A 10,486-nucleotide genomic window follows, 5' to 3' on the forward strand; every position below is an offset into this window, starting at 1 on the left:
TCTAACTATTTCATTGGATAAAACAAAAATAAATATATTGACAAAAAAATATTCATTAGATGTGATATTTGTAATTTAATTAGTTAAAGATTACGTGAATAGTCCATGTGAATAGTTTTAACGGATTCAGTTAACCTTCGTTAAAGTGATGGATGAAATTGGGACTTTAAAATGCCTTTAAAGATGTAAAATACAGAAAACAAAACACAGGCATGAAACGGACAAAAAGTAAAAAATACAGGGATGAAATAGGCAATTTTGTCTTCTTTGTAAGGTTTTGTTGTTTGTTTTCTAAACCATAGATTTTTTCTTGTATAGTCGTTTTGATATTTTGTAGATGAAGTTCGGTATACACAGTTAGATCGTTTCCGACGCTTTTTAGGTACGAGCCTTATCGGTTATGTTTCTTGCATCTTTCAGTTGAAGACGTTTTCTCTTCGAAATGTTTTCGATTTTATTAAAGTTCTCGTTTATTTTGCCAAAAAAGAGAGAAAAGAAAATAACATTAATATGTAAAAGTGATTACTAAAATAAAGGCATTATATAGCGAGTGAATGATAAAAGGAGAGATCAATGTCCCACACCAACAATAAGAGCATCCAACAACAAAAACAAAATCCAATCTCACAAAAAAGTGGGATATGGAGAAGTAATTCTTCACTCATAGTGAAACACCCAAAGAGTAGAGAAACTCCTTCCTCTCAATGTTCTATAGATAAAAAGATTGCTTCTGAATAAACATCCGGCCAATAAATGGTTAAAAAAAGTGTGAGACGCCATGAAAATGATATAATTAATTTTCAATGGGTTTTAAACCTGCCTAAAGTTTAATTTAGGCTCTAAGCGACAGTGAAGTCGCCAATAAATCGTCGCTTGCCGTTGACTCGGTTAACAGAGCATCCAAGAACATATTATTATTATTATCTTATATACTAAAAAATGTACCATGAATTGTGTCGTCTTATTCAATAAATACGGAGTAATTGTAAATTATCGATCGAAAATACCAAACCTTGAGAATGGATTCTCTCTCCGTACAATTTTCAAAATCAAATTTCAAACCTACTCTCCCAAATTCAATTCCAATCAAAGATCATCACAATTTTCCTCAGCAAATTCCTAAACATAAACAGTCCACAATCCATGATTATCCTCAAAAATCTACTCTGTTTTTGGGGAGTCTTTCAAAATTCACAAATCAGGACACAATTTATAACAATTTAAGCAGTTTTGGCATCATTGAAGGAATCTCCGGGAAACAATTTAGAAATGTTGCTTTTGTAAAGTTTCAACAATTATCTCAAGCAAAAAGGGTTATCCAGGAGATGAATGGCAGAATAATTAACGGCCGGCCTTTGGTTGTTGGTTACGCTAAGAAAGAACTCAACACCTGCTACATCGTTTGGTGCTAATAGTCGCCCAGAAGTTTTTCATCAGGCATCAGATCCAGCAGCTCAACGGTCAACATGTCAGAATTCTTCAGGCATGAACACCAAGCTTATTAATTTGGATATTAATCAGGAGGTAACAGACCGTTTACACTTGACGGCACTAATTGTTGATAACGTTCCTATCAAAGCGTTAAAATTGTTTAAGTGGCTGAAAGATAGATCAGCTAGCATTAGGTCGGTGTCTACTTGGGGCTCGTATGGCTATATTGTAGCTTGTAAGGATGAAGAAAGCTACAAGAGAATGACGAAGGGGCCGACGAACAACGAATTGGAATTTACTCAAGTTATTCCAATGTTAAACTACAATAATAAGTATTCTAGAATCACAAAACTAGCTGTGAAAGGGATTCCTTATAATGTTTGTTCTGCCAACTGCACAATTGAAGCTGCTAGTGCCTTTGGAAGGGTTTTACATGTTGATGCTTTGTCTCACAGACTTCATCGTTCGGATGTTCTACAAGCTCTTGTTGAAACAGATGAGAACCAGGTCACATTCAACAATATGTGCAGGCCAATTTGAATAATTGTCCCTTTGGTAAGGTGCGGGTCGAAGAGGTTATCGAAGAGGAGTTTATGGAAACGATTAGTGACGTCATCATTGAGGAATACAACTTGATGTTACAAGAAGGGGTTGACATCCCAAAAGAAAATAAATCCGGTGAGCATCCTGAAAAACCGGTTCCTGAAGTTCAACGAGATGTAAAAGCAACTCAATTGGAAGATGGAGAAATAGACGTTACTGTAATGGATTTGAATTTCCGAACCCCTAAAATGTCAAATGGTCCTAGTTGGGTGTTGGGTAAATAATTCAAATGTGATCCATAACTCTATTGAAAAAGTGTCTAAAGCGGTTAAGGAACAAAAGGATAGGCATGGTGTGTTCAGGAAGTCAAAAAAAGAGATAAAAATGTCTCTTTTTAAAGCTAAATAAAAGTGTGGGACAAGAGGCTGTAAACATGGGTAAAGAGGATGAACCACTTTCTGCACCCATTCCTCATTTTTAAAAAATGACCTTTTTGACCTAAACTTAAATGACTATCCTGCCCTTCCTTTTTCTCCAAAGAAATCGATCCCTTCAAATTCTCCTGTTAAGAATTTTAATCCTCCTGCCTTTGAGCATTCGTTTGTGTCTAAGATCACTCCTTCAAATCTACACAACCAAGATCAGGAGGTAAAAAAGGGATGTGAAGACTCCTGTGAAAAGCTCAAAATTACGTGCAAGGCTACTGACTCTAAAGTTACTGGTGAGTGTGTTTCCCCTTCAAAGTTTATTGATGTGAATTCAAAGGGGTGCAAATCAAATGATAAAGGCAAAAATATTGTAAACGAATGGGTTGATCAAATCAATAATCTTTCTAATGTTTTTGACACCGAAAGTGAAATTAACCATGTGGTTGGCAATGGTACTTCGGTGAACACGGGAAAAATTACTCAACAAGTTTGGGGTAAAAAACTCTCTTTCAAAGAGGAGATGGCCGAGTTTGGTGTAATGATGCAAAACGTGGCCGATGATGATACTCCTACTAAAATTTTGAAACCATGAGGGTCGCCTCGTGGAATACCCGAGGCCTCGGGAACAAGTCAAGAGGTCGTATGGCGGGTAAACTAGTCAACCGTTTTCAAATTCAATTCCTAGCTACACAAGAAACCATGGTGAAGGAAGTAGCACAAACTACTTTAAATGAAATTTGGAAACACTATGCTTTTGATTCAATTCAAGTGGAGGCTTGTGGTCGTTCGGGAGGACTTTTATCTATGTGGAGATTGGACTTTTTCTCCTTAGTGCAAGCATGGACTCGTAAGCATTGGATTGCAACCATAATGAGGTATATTCCTAACAATCAAGTTGTGCTAATTGTTAATGTTTATGCACCTCACAATGAACAAAAGAAGAGCGTTATTTGGTCACAATTAGTTTCTATTGCTAATAAGTGGCCGGGTCCCTTATGTTTCATGGGCGATTTCAATTCGGTATGTCGTCCGGAAGAAAGGTTACGAGAAGTCATTGATCTTAATAGTATAGCATCTTTTAATTGTTTTATTAATCAAGCCAACATATTTGATCAATGTTTAGCCAATGATGAGTTTACGTGGGAAGGCCCTTTAGGCAAATTTTCTCGTATTGATAGAGTTTTTATCAATAATAAGTGGGCTCTTTTGTGGCCGGATGCAATTCTTCAAACGGATCAACCGGATTGCTTTGACCATAAACCCCTTATTTGGGCCAAAAAATTGCTGTTTTGGGGCCCAAGGCCTTTTCGATTTAATAATTGTTTGCTCTCTGAAAAAGGTTTTAGTCAGTTTTGCGAAAATAGATGGAATGAGTATTCTATTCAGGGGTGGGCTGCGTTTTTGATTAACAAGAAATTAAGATTGTTGAAAGCTGATATTAAATCTTGGAGTCTGTTGCATAAAGACAAGAATGAAAATAACTTTAAGGTTATAGAGGCTGATATCAAAAGATTAAAGGAATGTTTTAAGAGGGATCTTTCTCAAAGTGAAAGTTGTGAATTGGCACTCTTGAAGTCGTGGAAAAAAACAGCTATCCATTAAAATTGAATCGAAAAGAAGGCTACAATCTCGATTTCATTGGTTGAAGGTAGGAGATAAAAACTCGAGATTCTTTCATCTCGTGTCACGCATTCGGCAACAATCTTCTTACATCGCAGGTATGCAAATTAATGGTTTATAGGTTGATGAACCTCTGTTAGTAAAAGAACATGCGGCATCTTTTTTTGAATCTCTGTTTGCTAAACTGCCTTCGAGAATTGACTGTTTCGATTTAGATTGGGCCTCTCTTGGCCTGACCCGAGTTTCTGTGGAAGCTACTGTTCTGATTGAGAACTAGTTTTTAGCTACTGAGGTATTGGCGGTTATTAAGGGGTTCGATGGAAACAAAACGCCCGGTCCGGATGGTTTTTCGTTACAATTTTTTAAAAAAGGGTGGCATTTTTTGGAAGATAATATTATGGAGATGTTTTCTCAATTTCATGAGTCACCTTCTTTTCCAAAAGGTTTTAATTCTTCGTTTATAGTGTTGATTCCAAAATCTAACTCCGCAAGAAATATGGATCAAATGCGTCCCATTAGTTTAATCAACGCTCGGTATAAGATTTTAGCCAAGACAATTGCTAATAGGTTAAAACTCGCAATCCCGTCAATTATAAGTGAGAATCAAAATGGGTTTGTGCCTTCAAGGTTACTTACGGATGGAGTTATGGTGGTAAATGAAGTTGTTCATATGGCTAAGTCTTCAAAGAAGCCTCTAATCTTGATCAAAATCGATTTCTCAAAAGCGTATGATTGTGTGTCTCATGACTTCTTGCTTTTAGTTTTAGATAAAATGGGGTTTCGGTCAAAGTTTATATCATGGATTGCTACTTGTATCTCAAACATCTCTTTCTCGGTTCTTTTAAACGGGTCTCCATCTCGTGAAGGTGTAATGCATTGTGGGCTTCGACAAGGTGACCCGTTGTCGCCTTTTTTGTTCATTATTATTGCCGAAGTCTTGAGTAAACTTCTATCAAGGGACTTAGCCAATGGGTTTTTGGAAGGGTGCAAGTGTGGTAATAATCTTTCCATCAATCATTCACAATTTGCGGATGATACGATTATTTTTGCACAACCTAACATTTGAGAACTAAACCGTATCAAGTTCATTATGGGTTTGTTTTTTCAAGTATCCGGGCTCCAAATGAATGCTATTAAAACCACTTTATATGGTATTCACGTTTCTAAAGAAGACATGATTAGTTTTTCGGCAATTTTCGAGTGTAAAGTGGGCTCGTTTCCTATGGTGTATCTTGGTATCCCGATTGGTCTCAATACTAATCGAAGTGCTATGTGGGACCCTATAGTCAAAAAGTTCAAAAAGAAGCTTGCCGGGTGGAAAGGGAGATGTCTTTCTTTTGGTGGTCGTTTGGTTATGGTTAATGCGGTTATTTCTAACCTACCACTTCATTATATGGCCATTTATAAAGCACCGATGGCGATCATCAAACAACTTGAACGGTACCGGAGAAACTTCCTTTGCGGGGGTGATTGTCTCACAAAGAAAACGTGTTTAGTCAAATGGGATACGGTGTGTCTTCCAAAAGATTTGGGTGGGTTAGGTGTCACTCCTCTCCGTATTAAAAACTTAGCAATGCTTGTTAAATGGTGGGCAAGCTTCAATTCCAATAAGCGTTGTCTTTGGAAAACTATTGTGACATCCTCTTTTGGTCTCTCTTTTGGTAGAAAATTAATGTATAACGTGTCGTCTTTAAATGTATCTCAACTTTCTCCTATTTGGAGGGACTTGGTCCATTTACAACACGATTCGTCTATTCATGGTATAGTTGGGCCGAATGTGTGGAAATGGAAGGTTGGGAATGGTGATAACATTCTCTTTTGGCACGATGCTTGGTATAATGGGTGCATTTTAAAAGATATTTTTCCTTCTCTTTTCGATTCGAGCAGCCTTCCTATGGCCACGGTGAGACAATGCTTTACTCGTAATTTTTCTAGTCTGATGCAATCAGGTGGTTGGGATGTTGGGCTTCTTTGGCCCATTTCTTTGTTCAATACGATTAAAATGGAAGAAATGAGCTTTTTATTATCAAATGTTCAATTAGATGAAGCTGTGGAGGATAGATTCATTTGGTCAGCTTCTTCGGAAGGGGATTACTCGGTTGCGGACGCGGTTCGAATTCTTGTACAAAATAACTTTGTTGATCCTCCGACGTGGCCTAAAGTCGTTTGGGGCAACAATGTCCCGTCTAAAGTAATGCTTTTTCATTGACTTGCTATCCGTAATAGTATTCCCGTGTATGATGTCCTCACTAAAAGACATATCTTACCATCTTCGCAATCCAATTTGTGTATTTGGTGTTTGGAGGAAATTGAAACGGTCAACCATCTTTTGTTACATTGTAAGTGGACGTTTAAGATTTGGTCGGCTCTTTTCTCTTGGTGGAAGCTTGAATGGGTTATTCCGGCCTCAATTGAAGACTTTTCTTTTGATTGGTTCTATGGTATGGGTATTAAAGCGTCCAAGTTTTGGAAGTTGATTAGCCCCGCAACGATTTGGGCTATTTGGTTGGCAAGAAATGATTTCATATTCAACCGAAAAATCATGTGTAGATCGGTATTGGTCCGCAACATCAAGCTTAAGACCTTTCTTTGGGCAACAAACCTTAAGGTTTGCAACGGATCTCAATATTACGTTTGGGATCACAACCCATCATTGCTATGTTTTTAGATCCTCTTTTCAATTTGTATTTTATTGTAATATCTTGTTTGGACCGAGTTTTTAACTCCGTCATTGTATCTCAATATCTTCATCGCTTTGATGAAGATCGTTTCAATTAATACAAGTCTTTTTCGCCTTTAAAAAAAAAAAAGGAAATTATCGATCGATGAATGAGTAGCACTAAAAACAATAGAACTTATCACAACGGCTTTCTGCCATTCAATTCGTCAGGCGAGAGATGTCAACAGTCATCCTTTGTAAACAATATCCTCAAGAAGTGCAGTGACAATGCAGTAGAGAGTAACCCGATGCCTGTGAGGGACCCACCCAAAAGAATTTCCTTCAAAATTGGACCGTTAATTACCTGTATCAGTGTATCACAACAGTAAATGGGTTGATTAAATGTAGCCTTAGTTAATAAACTTCCATTCTCAACTCTCAAACGTCTTACTTACAGTTGGACAATAATGAAAATCGGATTTTGAAGAAACAAATCATGAATCAACCTTTTTTCCCAACTTTCCCAAATTCAATTCCCCTCAATATTAACAATTTCACCCTTCGTTCGACTGTTCCAAACAACAAAACCACAATTTTTTTTGGGCGAGCCAAATCAATCCACTTCACCTTTAGTCATCTCTAACGCCTTCCGAAGATTTGGCACGATCCAAGGTATTTCTGGCAGCAAGATTGGGGGTTCGCATTTGTTAAATTCGAATATCATTTTCAGGCATATGAAGCTGTGTCTCGTATGAATGGGAGGATCCTGACAGGTAAGAAGATTTTTGTGGGTTTCGCGAACAAGGAAATGATAGTAAGGTTAGTTAATCGAACTATCGTCTCTGCAAGTCCGAAAGTCAATTCTGTCGTGGTCAATTTACAAGTCAATCAGGATGTTGCAAGCCATTTGGACCTTTCAGTTCTAATCGTAGATAAGGAACCAATAAGGTCGGAAAAATTATTCTAATGGTTGACTAAAAGAGAGATCTCAATGTTTCCGTTTCTACATGGGGTAAGTACGTACATTGTTCAATGTCGTGATGCTGACAGTTTCAAGAAAATCATGATGGGGCCAACAATGAACCAAGTCGAGTTTCTAAAAGTGCAACCCATGTCCGAGAGAAAGGGTTTGTATTCAAGAATTGTGTGTTTAAAAATCAAAGGAATACCTTACGATTTGTGTTCTTACGATACGTGTGCTGTCACTAATTAGTTGGGTGAAGTTTTATGCGGGTATAAAAAATCATATGAATTACAAGAAGCCGAATCTTTATTTGTCTTAAATGAAGTGTCTGATCCAGGGCACATCAGGAGGTATGTCAATGCTAATATTTCAAAAACTAAACAATGCAAAGTGTGGGTAGAAGAATATATTAGTAATCTTCAAGAAGAACTTATAACCGAAGATGATATCACTCGTCACAATGATCAATTTATTGAAATTATGGTCAATGTACAACCTCAGGATGATCTCGAAAACAATCAATCTGTCATGTCATCACCGATTAATGTGCTTGAAAATGAAGATAATATCGTTGGAGATGTTAACGTTGGCGTTTCAGATTTAAATTTTGATCACACATGTGACATTGACAATTCACATTGTCAACAAAATCCCACACCTTCTGTTCAATCTTTTCCGGATTCTAGCAACGTCTCTCTAATTAACATTAATCCTAATTCCCCAATCATCAACAATTGTAACCCTCTTGCTCCATCTGACATCCCAAATTCTCATGATTCGTGCATTGATAAGGACTGCGGAGCAGCTTGTGACTTGTTAAAAAAGAACCTTAAAAAAATCAAGGATGATTAACAATTTGAAGGGTTTAACGGGTTAGATGCTTATCAAGTAAGCCCTCCAAAAAGTAGCTGCAAAAAGAAGTCAAAAGCTAAGGCTGCTGCCTTCAATGATGAAATTTATGATGCTTCAATCCTTTATGATGTTTCGGAAGATTCCAATGACAAGGATTCCCATGGGGTGACTAAAAAATCTCGCTCCAGTAGACATATTCAACCAAATAACAAAACTCCAAAGGTTTTATTGGGCAAATTCGGTAGTGTAATGAATGGCTTGGTCGCCAACGACAAGCTAAGACGCAAGTAGTCTTCATGAGGATCACCACTAGGAACACCCTAGGTTTAGGGTGTAAACTGAGAGGTAAAATGGTGGGATTTGGTATCACGGTTTCTTATCGATTTTGTAGCAATATAAGAAAGATTGTTAAGATAGCAACTTTAAATGAGTTTGGGAAGCATCATTCTTTTTAATTGGTTCTAGTTAGATCCTCCGTTAGATCGGACGGTTTGGTTTCAATGGCGGGTAAACAAATACTTCTCATTTACAGAGGAGTTAAAAGAGTTGTTTGTGGATAGAGACTCGTCAAGCCAGGAGCTTGGTGCTAAGATTTCAAATTTCTTTCACAGTGGCTCGGTTAAGTTCGCTTTCATCTCAAATCGCCGGCATGCAAATCAATAATTCAAGGAAGGGGATCCGGAAATAATTAAGGATCACATGCTCGTTATTTTCAGAGTCTTGTCAACTCCAATCCACAAGTTGTTCCTTTGGCCAAATGGGAGTTACCGCCCATTTTTCAAGTTATCCACATCCTAAGTTGCCTTTTACAATGCGCTTCCTTTTTCAAGTTATACTCAAGCTTTCAATTTTATGTTAGAGACCTTGGCCCTTGAGTGCTTATTTTAGTTGTTGGTTATTTTGTATTTTTCTGTTGCCATGTTATGCCTCTTGTACGGTATGCATAGCTTTATTTGTTGTTGTTCCTTAATGGATTCTTCATCAATTTGATGAAGTTTCCTTATTTAATGGAAAAATTGTTCAAAATACACTTTTTTTTAAGGCTTCAAACAAAATACACTTTTTAAAAAAAAATTGTCTTTTTACACCATTCAGTAGACGAAATTTTTGTCTACCACCTTTATCTGTCGTCTACTACCATTTTTATAAAGTAGTAGACAGTAACAAGGTAGTAGACAGTGAGAACAAAGCAGTAGACAGCCAATTACAAGGTAGCTGACCGTCTACTGCCTTGTTGTTATTGTCTACTACCTTGTTGTAGGTGTCGACACCAATAATACATATCAGTCGACACCTACAACAAGGTAGTAGACAGTAACAACAAGGCAGTAGATTGTCTACTGCTTTGTTCTCACTGTCTACTACCTTGTTGTTACTGTCTACTACTTTGTAAAAATGATAGTAGACGACAGATAAAGGTGGTAGACAGAAATCCCGTCTACCGAATGGTGTAAAAAGGCAATTTTTTTTAAAAAAAGTGTATTTTGTTTGAAGCCTTAAAAAAATGTGTATTTTGTTTGAAGCCTTAAAAAAAGTGTATTTTCATCAATTTCCCTTATTTAATACCAAGTATATTTCTTCTTTTTTTTTTCGCCCAAAAAAAAAAAAGTAAATGGGTTGATTTGAGTTGTATTTTGTCTTACGTTTACATTTACTAAGTTTTGTCTAATAATAGAAAAACACCATTTTCTATTGAATTGACGAGTAACTGAACAACTTCTGAATCCAAAAATGAAAAAGGGCGAGATCATCACATATCATTGCATATCTAAAAAGAAGCAACACAACTAATATGAGAAAAATAATAACGAGCATCTGGTACATACAAAGGACATGGCATCTAAACAGTTTACTTTTTCCAAACTTTTTAATCACTTAAAGTGGAACATGTGATGTAACTTAACCGATAAATATAAACAAATGTACACCAGTTACTAAATGAATTTTAAAATTGAACATTAAGAACTTATACACGGGCTAATGTCCAGA

General features: G+C 36.8%; 1 pseudogene; it reads right to left on the reverse strand.

Moving 5' to 3' along the window:
* Nucleotides 1-505: 505 nt before the first annotated feature.
* On the reverse strand, nt 506-7,318 carry LOC139853831 (uncharacterized; annotated as a pseudogene).
* Nucleotides 7,319-10,486: the final 3,168 nt, after the last annotated feature.

This window comes from Rutidosis leptorrhynchoides, chromosome 1 (genome assembly GCF_046630445.1).
Source record: "Rutidosis leptorrhynchoides isolate AG116_Rl617_1_P2 chromosome 1, CSIRO_AGI_Rlap_v1, whole genome shotgun sequence".
Classification (NCBI taxonomy): domain Eukaryota; kingdom Viridiplantae; phylum Streptophyta; class Magnoliopsida; order Asterales; family Asteraceae; genus Rutidosis; species Rutidosis leptorrhynchoides.